Source organism: Spea bombifrons, chromosome 12, assembly GCF_027358695.1.
Source record: "Spea bombifrons isolate aSpeBom1 chromosome 12, aSpeBom1.2.pri, whole genome shotgun sequence".
NCBI classification, from domain to species: Eukaryota; Metazoa; Chordata; class Amphibia; order Anura; family Pelobatidae; genus Spea; species Spea bombifrons.
Genome location: NC_071098.1, coordinates 27,291,136 through 27,305,913, shown reverse-complemented (window position 1 = coordinate 27,305,913; position 14,778 = coordinate 27,291,136). Strand labels below are relative to the sequence as shown.

Genomic DNA, 14,778 nt, shown 5'->3' with positions numbered 1-14,778 from the left:
GAAATCCTGAGGCTCAGGTTTTACTACCAGTTTCCTCCAATACACAGTAAAGCTTACAGGTAAATGCTCTAAAAACCTAACCCCGAAACACCCACTTACCCTTCCAAAACCTCCTTCGCCCAGTACGCCATGGAACAAAAGCCGGTCAATAGATGTTGGACCTGGTACTGTGTTTCTGGGTGTGACTTGCGTTGGTTCAGGTGCTTTCTTAGTACTAGGGCCGGTTTCATCTTGCGAAGATGATCGTTTTCGCTTTCTGGAACCTGCCTTTTCCCGTTCTTCACCTTCATGCCGCTTTTCTCCTTGTGGAGACCCAGATACCTTCCTCTTCTTCTTACATGGCTCCTCGCCAGTTCCCGAATTGGGCCTTTTCGTGCCCCTTCCCAGGCCTACCAGATGGTTAAAACCCTCTTTTATATGACCGGCAATATTCCAGACAAACAGTAGGAGCATCTGAAAGAGAGTGATAACCTCTCCTTCTGCTCCATTAGATGCCCCTGGTGGAACTGGGACATCTTTCATGGGGCTGCAGCCTTTCCCTGCTGAGTCAGAATGGTTTTTGCTCTGTCTCCTCTCAGGTGTTTTCTGCGCCCTCTTACGGCCTCTCCCTCGGCCCCCCTTTCTTTTATGTTTTTTTGGCATTATGAGTGATTATCTCACAATATGCTTTATTCGCTTGCTTCTTGTACGAAACCTGAAGCAAAGTGAGCTCTGAGGGCTCTAGCCAGCTGACATCATACAGTGTTCATTGTGATGTCATCAGCTGCCCTAGATTCTATGACATCATAAACACAGCTATGACATCTCAGCCCAGCTACCAAATATGGATTATGTTACTATGTTATCTAAATGTAACTGATGGTCAAATTAGTGAGTATTTCACTGAATGTGAGAAGAGGACGCATCACTTTAATGACATTGTATCTCATTAACCAATCACAGTATCCACTGGACATTATTTCCAAGGATACCAGGAAAATAACATCTACGATTTTTTATGTTTCTTTAGCATTTCATTTATTATAAAATCCCCGGAAGACGTTCTTCTGAATACTGTTTGTTGGGTGTCACTGCATATAATGATATCTATTCGGAAGACCAGGAAGCGGACAGATTATATTTCTATTACCGATGATATTAAAAAGCACATTAAAAGAATTGGACGCCATATGGGCGTGGCAGAATATAAAATAGTATTAGTTATTCAATGACATTCATGGGAATAGAGTTAAAACAAAGTAATCTTCCCCAGACCCTTAGAATCCAAAATCTAAAGAAATTATTAACAAACCAAAAATTTCCAACATAACCCACCAGTGAACTCTTGTATTTTGTTTTGAGCATCACATGTCCTTTTGGATACAATAAATAGAGAGTTTTTGACAATTGTCATTCCATTTTATTCACAGATTGTATTCACAGAAAGGAGAAGAGGGCCCGGCTCTTGTGAGCTTCCAATCTCCCTGTTCAGTTAAACCGTTTAACAGCCCCTCGCGAGTGTAATGGATTATTGCATCATAGCCATTTTTGTTGGATGATAATCAAATATCAAATAAATAGTGGGCATCAAATCATTTGTGACGTCATGATATGTTGCGTGTAAAATCACACCCGGCGCTATCTGTTGGAACCGCTGCCCAGCCGCCTCCGTCGGACGTCTTGCACATTAATGTAGATACGAGACTTCCCGTAGGCAGCAAAAAAAGATGTAATGTAATGGAGCTTTTCATAAAATATATTATGTTTCTGTTAGTTTTATTATTTGGTGTGGAATACATGAAGATATCCTGGGGAAACATGTTTCACATTTGTACCATTGCATCATGACTAATGCAGGATTTGATGGTCGATACCATTAAAAAATAAGCCCGATCTGGACTTAAAAATAATAATATAATATATATATATATATATATATATAAATTATTGAGTACACAAAAATGAATAGTCGATCTATGTTAGTCGGCAGAGACTTCAAGATCGATTGGATGTCTTCTCGAACAGTAAGTGCTTCATGACTTTTTGGAGAAAGTAACAAAGAACTTCGTTACTTTGCAACTTTTTGTAACATTCTGAGCTCACAGGGTCATATGTCACAGGATCCAAACATTGTTACCAAGACACCAACGCATGAAGAAAGAAATGAGTGTAGTTATAGTGGGTTAACCTCATATTGGCAGATGAAACTACCAAAAAAGAAGGCGATGTTTATAAGTTTTACCAAACCTAACCTAAGAGGTGGACCAGAGGTTAATAGTGAGTTGTCCTCAATGGAATTCAACGTCACCCATACAGGTGCTGTGGTTTCTTCTTTGGCAGAAAGTTTTTTCTTCCCAGTAATCCATCACAAAATAAATTTTAAAAGAGATATTGCTTTTGATGACCAACTGAATGTTTTTTTTTATTGGTGGTCATTTTTTTCAACCATGTTGATGTTCATTTTGGTTGAAATCTCAACGGTCAGCAGATGCAGGCAGAACAGCGAGCGGTATGGGGCTCACAAAGCTGAAGCCACGGAAGATCTCTTGTTCTTTTGAAGACAGAGGCCAATCTAGCGGCCCTCTCGTTGGCACATATGGGCTCTGCTCCGCAATCCTGTTCAAATGCTCCAGAGATGGCTAAAAGAAAGAAGAATATAAATTTAGAAAATTTTTATATAAGCAAAACAAATAAGAAATATTGTTTCTAAGATGTGTTATCTACTTGGTTCCCACATACCCACACCCTACCCTAATGAATACCGAATGTACTTACTGTTTCCAGGGTAAATGGTGGGGCTACTCTCCCAGCCTCAAGCTCTTCCCAGTTGATGCTATTAAAGAAGGTGCATGATCGGATGTTTGCCACCATTTGGACCCGAAAAGTAGGAAATTTGTTCAGGAGCTATAAAGAGACAAAATGAGATAAAATATTATTATGTGTACTAGACCACATAAAGAAACATAATCACTGAGCACAGATAATGTCTTCACACAAGTAGACCCCTCAGAATATCTGCTTGTACTCACCAGTTGTAAGATGTCTTTGGTGTCACTGCTAAGCCACTCGGGGTAGTCGGGTGTTTGATAGAGGACTGACCTCTTCAAGACGTGGTCATAACCATCAAAATTAATGGCATTAAAGGGATAAAATCCCGTGGCCATTTCGTAAAGGATGATGCCAAATGCCCACCAGTCGACCCCGCAGTTGTAGCATTCATCCATGTACATCTGTCAAGAGAAAGGTGGATTTTGGCTTATTTGTTAAAGTGTCCAAATCGAGAAATAAAAAAGATATTGTCAAAAGTGTAGATTTCTAATCCTCACCTCTGGTGCAATATAGCCAGGGGTTCCTGCATTTCCAATGGCTTTGGCGCCACCAAACATATTCCGCAGCGCCAGCCCAAAATCAGCTATTCTTATATGGCCGACGCTGTCCAGGAGAATATTTTCTGGTTTCAGGTCTCTGTGAAGACAATAATTCTTAGTTATTTATATTGTTTTGTTTGTTAAAGAAAAGCAGCTTCACTGATGAGGGACTCCCTGGTTATATTATGGGACTAAGTTGGCCCATTTGTAGAAACCCCTTTCCATTAATGATGAAACCAGCATATCAAATACTGAAATACAATCCAAAGGCCTTCTATGGAGACAGTATCTGGGGATTAAACAGAAGCTCTCAGAGCAAAAAACATTTTGTCCAAGAAACACAAACAAGATAAACATAAGGAAGAGGGAAAACTGGTATGGAATGGAACGGAAGAATTATTAGAAATAACATATATGCGTAGAAAGACGTAAAGCAGACAGAGCAGGTGACAGAACACAATGTGATATATTTATATATATGTGTGAAGGAAGACTGGTAATTACCGATGGATGACGCCATTGTTGTGCAGGAACTGCAGGCCGCAGACAATCTCTGCCGCAAAGAACCTGTTGGATAAACATGAAGTTAACCCCAAATAATAAAACTGAAACCATTGTTCTCCCTAGAGCCCCGTGTAATATTATTCCAACCCTGCGCCTTTTCTATCACAATAATTGCCTTTTCTATACTATCGCTGTCTATCCTCAAACCCCAATCTCTTTAAATCTCATTCTTACTTCGTGGTCTCGATATGAAGCCTGCCTGCATTTGCAAGAAAGTCATAAAGGGTCCCTCCACCTAAATACTCCATGACATAACAGAGGTGGTCCTATTTCAGAATAAATAGAAAACAAAGTCAAATTTACTATGTAGACAAAGAAGGTTCTAATAACTACGCCCCATGGGGGGGGGGGCATGTCTATATTTTAATACATTTACTGTTTCAATATTTCCTTCGGGAAGGAAATGGCTTTAGAATTCTGAATTCAGCTGCCTGATTTACTAAACATTTGTTTATATGATATAAAATGGATTTCTCGTATGCCTTATAAGTAAATACAGATTTAGATAGTATTCTGATGGACAGGAAGGTCGCAGTTACCTCTGTCTGGAAAGTGGAGATGGCATGGGTGAGAAAGAAGCTGCCTGCGGAGATCTCCAAAACCTGCCGCTCCATCATGATGTACTCCCTGCTGCGATTCACCAAGCGCCTTTTGCTCACCATTTTTACTGCCAGCTTCTGGTTACTGATGTTATCAGTCGCCAGCAGGACCTGAAAGGTGCACAGAGGTGAATTAGGATAAATTTTTGTGCTTATTCATAGATATAAATAACGGAAGCACATAGCAGCCATGCCTCCTACTATAATCAGACTTTTACACCTGGGGACTTTATAGGGTATGGGGAAACAGATGTGATTCAGGGGTAGACATTGGATCTCTGGATGCCTTTTAGCTTTAGGAAATCGTGAGACTCAGGTTTTACTACCAGTTTCCTCCAATACACAGTAAAGCTTACAGGTAAATGCTCTAAAAACCTAACCCCGAAACACCCACTTACCCTTCCAAAACCTCCTTCGCCCAGTACGCCATGGAACAAAAGCCGGTCAATAGATGTTGGACCTGGTACTGTGTTTCTGGGTGTGACTTGCGTTGGTTCAGGTGCTTTCTTAGTACTAGGGCCGGTTTCATCTTGCGAAGATGATCGTTTTCGCTTTCTGGAACCTGCCTTTTCCCGTTCTTCACCTTCATGCCGCTTTTCTCCTTTTGGAGACCCAGATACCTTCCTCTTCTTCTTACATGGCTCCTCGCCAGTTCCCGAATTGGGCCTTTTCGTGCCCCTTCCCAGGCCTACCAGATGGTTAAAACCCTCTTTTATATGACCGGCAATATTCCAGACAAACAGTAGGAGCATCTGAAAGAGAGTGATAACCTCTCCTTCTGCTCCATTAGATGCCCCTGGTGGAACTGGGACATCTTTCATGGGGCTGCAGCCTTTCCCCGCGGAGTCAGAATGGTTTTTGCTCTGTCTCCTCTCAGGTGTTTTCTGCGCCCTCTTACGGCCTCTCCCTCGGCCCCCCTTTCTTTTATGTTTTTTTGGCATTATGAGTGATTATCTCACAAAATGCTTTATTCGCTTGCTTCTTGTACGAAACCTGAAGCAAAGTGAGCTCTGATGGCTCTAGGCAGCTGACATCATACAGTGTTCATTGTGATGTCATCAGCTGCCCTAGATTCTATGACATCATAAACACAGCTATGACATCTCAGCCCAGCTACCAAATATGGATTATGTTACTATGTTATCTAATTGTCACTGATGGTCAAATTAGTGAGTATTTCACTGAATGTGAGAAGAGGATGCATCACTTTAATGACATTGTATCTCATTAACCAATCACAGTATCCACTGGACATTATTTCCAAGGATACCAGGAAAATAATATGTACAATTTTTTTATGTTTCTTTAGCATTTCATTTATTATAAAATCACCGGAAGACGTTCTTCTGAATACTGTGTGTTGGGTGTCACTGCATATAATGATATCTATTCGGAAGACCAGGAAGCGGACAGATTATATTTCTATTACCGATGATATTAAAAAGCACAGTAAAAGAATTGGACACCGTATGAGCGTGGCAGAACATAAAATAGTATTAGTTATTCAATGACATTCATGGGAATAGAGTTAAAACAAAGTAATCTTCCCCAGACCCATAGAATCCAAAATCTAAAGAAACCAAAAATTTCCAACATAACCCACCAGTGAACTCTTGTATTTTGTTTTGAGCATCACATGTCCTTTTGGATACAATAAATAGGGAGTTTTTGACAATTGTCATTCCATTTTATTCACAGATTGTATTCACAGAAAGGAGAAGAGGGCCCGGCTCTTGTGAGCTTCCAATCTCCCTGTTCAGTTAAACCGTTTAACAGCCCCTCACGAGTGTAATGGATTATTGCATCATAGCCATTTTTGTTGGATGATAATCAAAATAAATGATCAAATAATCAAATAAATAGTGGGCATCAAATCATTTGTGACGTCATGATATGTTGCGTGTAAAATCACACCCGGCGCTATCTGTTGGAACCGCTGCCCAGCCGCCTCCGTCGGACGTCTTGCACATTAATGTAGATACGAGACTTCCCGTAGGCAGCAAAAAAAGATGTAATGTAATGGAGCTTTTTATAAAATATATTATGTTTCTGTTAGTTTTATTATTTGGTGTGGAATACATGAAGATATCCTGGGGAAACATGTTTCACATTTGTACCATTGCATCATGAATAATGCAGGACTTGATGGTCAATACCATTAAAAAATAAGCCCGATCTGGACTTAAAAATAAAAATATAATATATATATATATAAATTATTGAGTACACAAAAATGAATAGTCCATCTATGTTAGTCGGCAGAGACTTCAAGATCGATTGGATGTCTTCTCGAACAGTAAGTGTTTCATGACTTTTTGGAGAAAGTAACAAAGAACTTCGTTACTTTGCAACTTTTTGTAACATTCTGAGCTCACAGGGTCATATGTCACAGGATCCAAACATTGTTACCAAGACACCAACACATGAAGAAAGAAATGAGTGTAGTTATAGTGGGTTAACCTCATACTGACAGATGAAACTACTAGAAAAGAAGGCCGTGTTAATAAGTTTTACCAAACCTAACCCAAGAGGTGGACCAGAGGTTAATAGTGAGTTGTCCTCAATGGAATTCAACATCACCCATACAGGTGCTGTGGTTTCTTCTTTGGCAGAAAGTGTTTTCTTCCCAGTAATCCATCACAAAATACATTTCAAAAGAGATATTGCTTTTGATGACCAATTGAATGTTTTTTTTATTGGTGTTTTTTTTTTTTTTCAACCATGTTGATGTTCATTTTGGTTGAAATCTCAACGGTCAGCAGATGCAGGCAGAACAGCGAGCGGTATGGGGCTCACAAAGCTGAAGCCACGGAAGATCTCTTGTTCTTTTGAAGACAGAGGCCAATCTAGCGGGCCTCTCGTTGGCACATATGGGCTCTGCTCCGCAATCCTGTTCAAATGCTCCAGAGATGGCTAAAAGAAAGAAGAATATAAATTTAGAATTTTTTTTATATAAGCAAAACAAATAAGAAATATTGTTTCTAAGATCTAGATGTGTTATCTACTTGGTTCCCACATACCCACACCCTACCCTAATGAATACTGAATATACTTACTGTTTCCAGGGTAAATGGTGGGGCTACTCTCCCAGCCTCAAGCTCTTCCCAGTTGATGCTATTAAAGAAGGCGCATGATCGGATATTTGCCACCATTTGGACCCGAAAAGTAGGAAATTTGTTCAGGAGCTATAAAGAGACAAAATGAGATAAAATATTATTATGTGTACTAGACCACATAAAGAAACATAATCACTGAGCACAGATAATGTCTTCACACAAGTAGACCCCTCAGAATATCTGCTTGTACTCACCAGTTTTAAGATGTCTTTGGTGTCACTGCTTAGCCACTCGGGGTAGTCGGGTGTTTGATAGACGACTGACCTCTTCAAGACGTGATCATAACCATCAAAATTAATGGCATTAAAGGGATAAAATCCCGTGGCCATTTCGTAAAGGATGATGCCAAATGCCCACCAGTCGACCCCGCAGTTGTAGGATTCATCCATGTACATCTGTCAAGAGAAAGGTGGATTTTGGCTTATTTGTTAAAGTGTCCAAATAGAGAAATAAAAAATATCTTGTCAAAAATTTAGATTTTTAATCCTCACCTCTGGTGCAATATAGCCAGGGGTTCCTGCATTTCCAATGGCTTTGGCGCCACCAAACATATTCCGCAGTGCCAGCCCAAAATCAGCTATTCTTATATGGCCGACGCTGTCCAGGAGAATATTTTCTGGTTTCAGGTCTCTGTGAAGACAATAATTCATAGTTATTTATATTGTTTTTGTTTTGTTAAAATTAACTTCACTGATGAGGGACTCCCTGGTTATATTATGGGAGTTAGTTGGCCAATTTATAGAAACACCTATTCTGCACCTCGCATAACAGTGCAGGAGCCCGTGGGGTTTTTACATTAATGATGAAACCAGAAACATTGTGTCCAAGAAACACAAAATAATGATAAACATAAGGATGAGGGACAACTGGTATGGTATAGAAAGGAAGAATTATTAGAAATAACATGTATGCGTAGAAAGACGTAAAGCAGACAGAGCAGGTGACAGAACACAATGTGATATATTTATATATATGTGTGAAGGCAGACTGGTAATTACCGATGGATGACGCCATTGTTGTGCAGGAACTGCAGGCCGCAGACAATCTCTGCCGCGAAGAACCTGTTGGATAAACATGAAGTTAACCCCAAATAATAAAACTGAAACCATTGTTCTCCCTAGAGCCCCGTGTAATATTATTCCAACCCGGTGCCTTTTCTATCGCAATAATTGCCTTTTCTATACTATCGCTGTCTATCCTCAAACCCCAATCTCTTTAAATCTCATTCTTACTTCGTGGTCTCGATATGAAGCCTGCCTGCATTTGTAAGAAAGTCATAAAGGGTCCCTCCACCTAAATACTCCATGACATAACAGAGGTGGTCCTATTTCAGAATAAATAGAAAACAAAGTTAAATTTACTATCTAGACAAAGAAGGTTCTAATAACTACGCCCCATTGGGGGGGGCATGTCTATATTTTAATACATTTACTGTTTCAATATTTCCTTCGGGAAGGAAATGGCTTTAGAATTCTGAATTCAGCTGCCTGATTTACTAAACATTTGTTTATATGATATAAAATGGATTTCTCATATCCCGTAATAAATACAGATATAGATAGTATTCTGATGGACAGGAAGGTCGCAGTTACCTCTGTCTGGAAAGTGGAGATGGCATGGGTGAGAAAGAAGCTGCCTGCGGAGATCTCCAAAACCTGCCGCTCCATCATGATGTACTCCCTGCTGCGATTCACCAAGCGCCTTTTGCTCACCATTTTTACTGCCAGCTTCTGGTTACTGATGTTATCAGTCGCCAGCAGGACCTGAAAGGTGCACAGAGGTGAATTAGGATACATTTTCGTGCTTATTCATAGATATAAATAACGGAAGCACATAGCAGACATGCCTCCTACCATAATCAGACTTTTACACCTGGGGACTTTATAGGGTATGGGGAAACAGATGTGATTCAGGGGTAGACATTGGATCTCTGGATGCCTTTTAGCTTTAGGAAATCCTGAGGCTCAGGTTTTACTACCAGTTTCCACCAATACACAGTAAAGCTTACAGGTAAATGCTCTAAAAACCTAACCCCGAAACACCCACTTACCCTTCCAAAACCTCCTTCGCCCAGTACGCCATGGAACCAAAGCCGGTCAATAGATGTTGGACCTGGTACTGTGTTTCTGGGTGTGACTTGCGTTGGTTCAGGTGCTTTCTTAGTACTAGGGCCGGTTTCATCTTGCGAAGATGATCGTTTTCGCTTTCTGGAACCTGCCTTTTCCCGTTCTTCACCTTCATGCCGCTTTTCTCCTTTTGGAGACCCAGATACCTTCCTCTTCTTCTTACATGGCTCCTCGCCAGTTCCCGAATTGGGCCTTTTCGTGCCCCTTCCCAGGCCTACCAGATGGTTAAAACCCTCTTTTATATGACCGGCAATATTCCAGACAAACAGTAGGAGCATCTGAAAGAGAGTGATAACCTCTCCTTCTGCTCCATTAGATGTCCCTGGTGGAACTGGGACATCTTTCATGGGGCTGCAGCCTTTCCCTGCTGAGTCAGAATGGTTTTTGCTCTGTCTCCTCTCAGGTGTTTTCTGCGCCCTCTTACGGCCTCTCCCTCGGCCCCCCTTTCTTTTATGTTTTTTTGGCATTATGAGTGATTATCTCACAATATGCTTTATTCGCTTGCTTCTTGTACGAAACCTGAAGCAAAGTGAGCTCTGAGGGCTCTAGCCAGCTGACATCATACAGTGTTCATTGTGATGTCATCAGCTGCCCTAGATTCTATGACATCATAAACACAGCTATGACATCTCAGCCCAGCTACCAAATATGGATTATGTTACTATGTTATCTAATTGTCACTGATGGTCAAATTAGTGAGTATTTCACTGAATGTGAGAAGAGGATGCATCACTTTAATGACATTGTATCTCATTAACCAATCACAGTATCCACTGGACATTATTTCCAAGGATGCCAGGAAAATAATGTCTATGATTTTTTTATGTTTCTTTGTAGCATTTCATTTATTATAAAATCACCGTAAGGCGTTCTTCTGAATACTGTTTGTTGGGTGTCACTGCATATAATGATATCTATTCGGAAGACCAGGAAGCGGACAGATTATATTTCTATTACCTATGATATTAAAAAAAAGAATTGGACGCCATATGGGCGTGGCAGAATAAAAAATAGTATTATTTATTCAATGAAATTCATGGGAATAGAGTTAAAACAAAGTAATCTTCCCCAGACCCTTAGAATCCAAAATCTAAAGAAATTATTAACAAACCAAAAATTTCCAACATAACCCACCAGTGAACTCTTGTATTTTGTTTTGAGCATCACATGTCCTTTTGGATACAATAAATAGGGAGTTTTTGACAATTGTCATTACATTTTATTCACAGATTGTATTCACAGAAAGGAGAAGAGGGCCCTGCTCTTGTGAGCTTCCAATCTCCCTGTTCAGTTAAACCGTTTAACAGCCCCTCACGAGTGTAATGGATTATTGCATCATAACCATTTTTGTTGGATGATAATCAAATATCAAATAAATAGTGTGTATCAAATCATTTGTGACGTCATGATATGTTGCGTGTAAAATCACACCCGGAGCTATCTGTTGGAACCGCTGCCCAGCCGCCTCCGTCGGACGTCTTGCACATTAATGTAGATACGAGACTTCCCGTAGGCAGCAAAAAAAGATGTAATGTAATGGAGCTTTTTATAAAATATATTATGTTTCTGTTAGTTTTATTATTTGGTGTGGAATACATGAAGATATCCTGGGGAAACACGTTTCACATTTGTACCATTGCATCATGAATAATGCAGGACTTGATGGTCAATACATTAAAAAATAAGCCCGATCTGGACTTAAAAATAATAATATAATATATATATATATATATATAAATTATTGAGTACACAAAAATGAATAGTCGATCTATGTTAGTCGGCAGAGACTTCAAGATCGATTGGATGTCTTCTCGAACAGTAAGTGTTTCATGACTTTTTGGAGAAAGTAACAAAGAACTTCGTTACTTTGCAACTTTTTGTAACATTCTGAGCTCACAGGGTCATATGTCACAGGATCCAAACATTGTTACCAAGACACCAACACATGAAGAAAGAAATGAGTGTAGTTATAGTGGGTTAACCTCATACTGACAGATGAAACTACTAGAAAAGAAGGCCGTGTTAATAAGTTTTACCAAACCTAACCCAAGAGGTGGACCAGAGGTTAATAGTGAGTTGTCCTCAATGGAATTCAACGTCACCCATACAGGTGCTGTGGTTTCTTCTTTGGCAGAAAGTTTTTTCTTCCCAGTAATCCATCACAAAATAAATTTTAAAAGAGATATTGCTTTTGATGACCAACTGAATGTTTTTTTTTATTGGTGGTCATTTTTTTCAACCATGTTGATGTTCATTTTGGTTGAAATCTCAACGGTCAGCAGATGCAGGCAGAACAGCGAGCGGTATGGGGCTCACAAAGCTGAAGCCACGGAAGATCTCTTGTTCTTTTGAAGACAGAGGCCAATCTAGCGGGCCTCTCGTTGGCACATATGGGCTCTGCTCCGCAATCCTGTTCAAATGCTCCAGAGATGGCTAAAAGAAAGAAGAATATAAATTTAGAACATTTTTATATAAGCAAAACAAATAAGAAATATTGTTTCTAAGATCTAGATGTGTTATCTACTTGGTTCCCACATACCCACACCCTACCCTAACGAATACTGAATATACTTACTGTTTCCAGGGTAAATGGTGGGGCTACTCTCCCAGCCTCAAGCTCTTCCCAGTTGATGCTATTAAAGAAGGCGCATGATCGGATGTTTGCCACCATTTGGACCCGAAAAGTAGGGAATTTGTTCAGGAGCTATAAAGAGACAAAATGAGATAAAATATTATTATGTGAACTACACCACATAAAGAAACATAATCACTGAGCACAGGTAATGTCTTCACACAAGTAGACCCCTCAGAATATCTGCTTGTACTCACCAGTTGTAAGATGTCTTTGGTGTCACTGCTAAGCCACTCGGGGTAGTCGGGTGTTTGATAGAGGACTGACCTCTTCAAGACGTGGTCATAACCATCAAAATTAATGGCATTAAAGGGATAAAATCCCGTGGCCATTTCGTAAAGGATGATGCCAAATGCCCACCAGTCGACCCCGCAGTTGTAGGATTCATCCATGTACATCTGTCAAGAGAAAGGTGGATTTTGGCTTATTTGTTAAAGTGTCCAAATCGAGAAATAAAAAAGATATTGTCAAAAGTGTAGATTTCTAATCCTCACCTCTGGTGCAATATAGCCAGGGGTTCCTGCATTTCCAATGGCTTTGGCGCCACCAAACATATTCCGCAGCGCCAGCCCAAAATCAGCTATTCTTATATGGCCGACGCTGTCCAGGAGAATATTTTCTGGTTTCAGGTCTCTGTGAAGACAATAATTCATAGTTATTTATATTGTTTTGTTTGTTAAAGAAAAGCAGCTTCACTGATGAGGGACTCCCTGGTTATAGTATGGGACTAAGTTGGCCCATTTGTAGAAACCCCTTTCCATTTATGATGAAACCAGCATATCAAATACTGAAATACAATCCAAAGGCCTATGGAGACAGTATCTGGGGATTAAACAGAAGCTCTCAGAGCAAAAAACACTTTGTCCAAGAAATACAAACAAGAGAAACATAAGGAAGAGGAAAAACTGGTATGGAATGGAACGGAAGAATTATTAGAAATAACATATATGCGTAGAAAGACGTAAAGCAGACAGAGCAGATGACAGAACACAATGTGATATATTTATATATATATGTGAAGGAAGACTGGTAATTACCGATGGATGACGCCATTGTTGTGCAGGAACTGCAGGCCGCAGACAATCTCTGCCGCGAAGAACCTGTTGGATAAACATGAAGTTAACCCCAAATAATAAAACTGAAACCATTGTTCTCCCTAGAGCCCCGTGTAATATTATTCCAACCCTGCGCCTTTTCTATCGCAATAATTGCCTTTTCTATACTATCGCTGTCTATCCTCAAACCCCAATCTCTTTAAATCTCATTCTTACTTCGTGGTCTCGATATGAAGCCTGCCTGCATTTGTAAGAAAGTCATAAAGGGTCCCTCCACCTAAATACTCCATGACATAACAGAGGTGGTCCTATTTCAGAATAAATAGAAAACAAAGTCAAATTTACTATGTAGACAAAGAAGGTTCTAATAACTACGCCCCATGGGGGGGGGCATGTCCATATTTTAATACATTTACTGTTTCAATATTTCCTTCGGGAAGGAAATGGCTTTAGAATTCTGAATTCAGCTGCCTGATTTACTAAACATTTGTTTATATGATATAAAATGGATTTCTCGTATGCCTTATAAGTAAATACAGATTTAGATAGTATTCTGATGGACAGGAAGGTCCCAGTTACCTCTGTCTGGAAAGTGGAGATGGCATGGGTGAGAAAGAAGCTGCCTGCGGAGATCTCCAAAACCTGCCGCTTCATCATGATGTACTCCCTGCTGCGATTCACCAAGCGCCTTTTGCTCACCATTTTTACTGCCAGCTTCTGGTTACTGATGTTATCAGTCGCCAGCAGGACCTGAAAGGTGCACAGAGGTGAATTAGGATAAATTTTCGTGCTTATTCATAGATATAAATAACGGAAGCACATAGCAGCCATGCCTCCTACCATAATCAGACTTTTACACCTGGAGACTTTATAGGGTATGGGGAAACAGATGTGATTCAGGGGTAGACATTGGATCTCTGGATGCCTTTTAGCTTTAGGAAATCCTGAGGCTCAGGTTTTACTACCAGTTTCCCCCAATACACAGTAAAGCTTACAGGTAAATGCTCTAAAAACCTAACCCCGAAACACCCACTTACCCTTCCAAAACCTCCTTCGCCCAGTACGCCATGGAACCAAAGCCGGTCAATAGATGTTGGACCTGGTACTGTGTTTCTGGGTGTGACTTGCGTTGGTTCAGGTGCTTTCTTAGTACTAGGGCCGGTTTCATCTTGCGAAGATGATCGTTTTCGCTTTCTGGAACCTGCCTTTTCCCGTTCTTCACCTTCATGCCGCTTTTCTCCTTTTGGAGACCCAGATACCTTCCTCTTCTTCTTACATGGCTCCTCGCCAGTTCCCGAATTGGGCCTTTTCGTGCCCCTTCCCAGGCCTACCAGATGGT

General features: G+C 40.3%; 2 long non-coding RNA genes across 2 annotated transcripts; both read right to left on the bottom strand.

Annotated features, from left to right (window-relative positions):
* Positions 1-8,192: 8,192 nt before the first annotated feature.
* LOC128470425 (uncharacterized) lies at positions 8,193-9,272 on the bottom strand. The gene is made up of 3 exons (XR_008346030.1): positions 9,219-9,272; positions 8,625-8,687; positions 8,193-8,256 (listed from the first exon to the last, which is right to left on the bottom strand). It is a non-coding gene; the product is annotated as an uncharacterized LOC128470425 (long non-coding RNA).
* A 3,681-nt stretch (positions 9,273-12,953) lies between these two features.
* Positions 12,954-14,072, bottom strand: LOC128470426 (uncharacterized). Its single transcript, XR_008346031.1, has 3 exons — positions 14,019-14,072; positions 13,422-13,484; positions 12,954-13,017 (listed from the first exon to the last, which is right to left on the bottom strand). It is a non-coding gene; the product is annotated as an uncharacterized LOC128470426 (long non-coding RNA).
* Between the last annotated feature and the right edge of the window lie 706 nt (positions 14,073-14,778).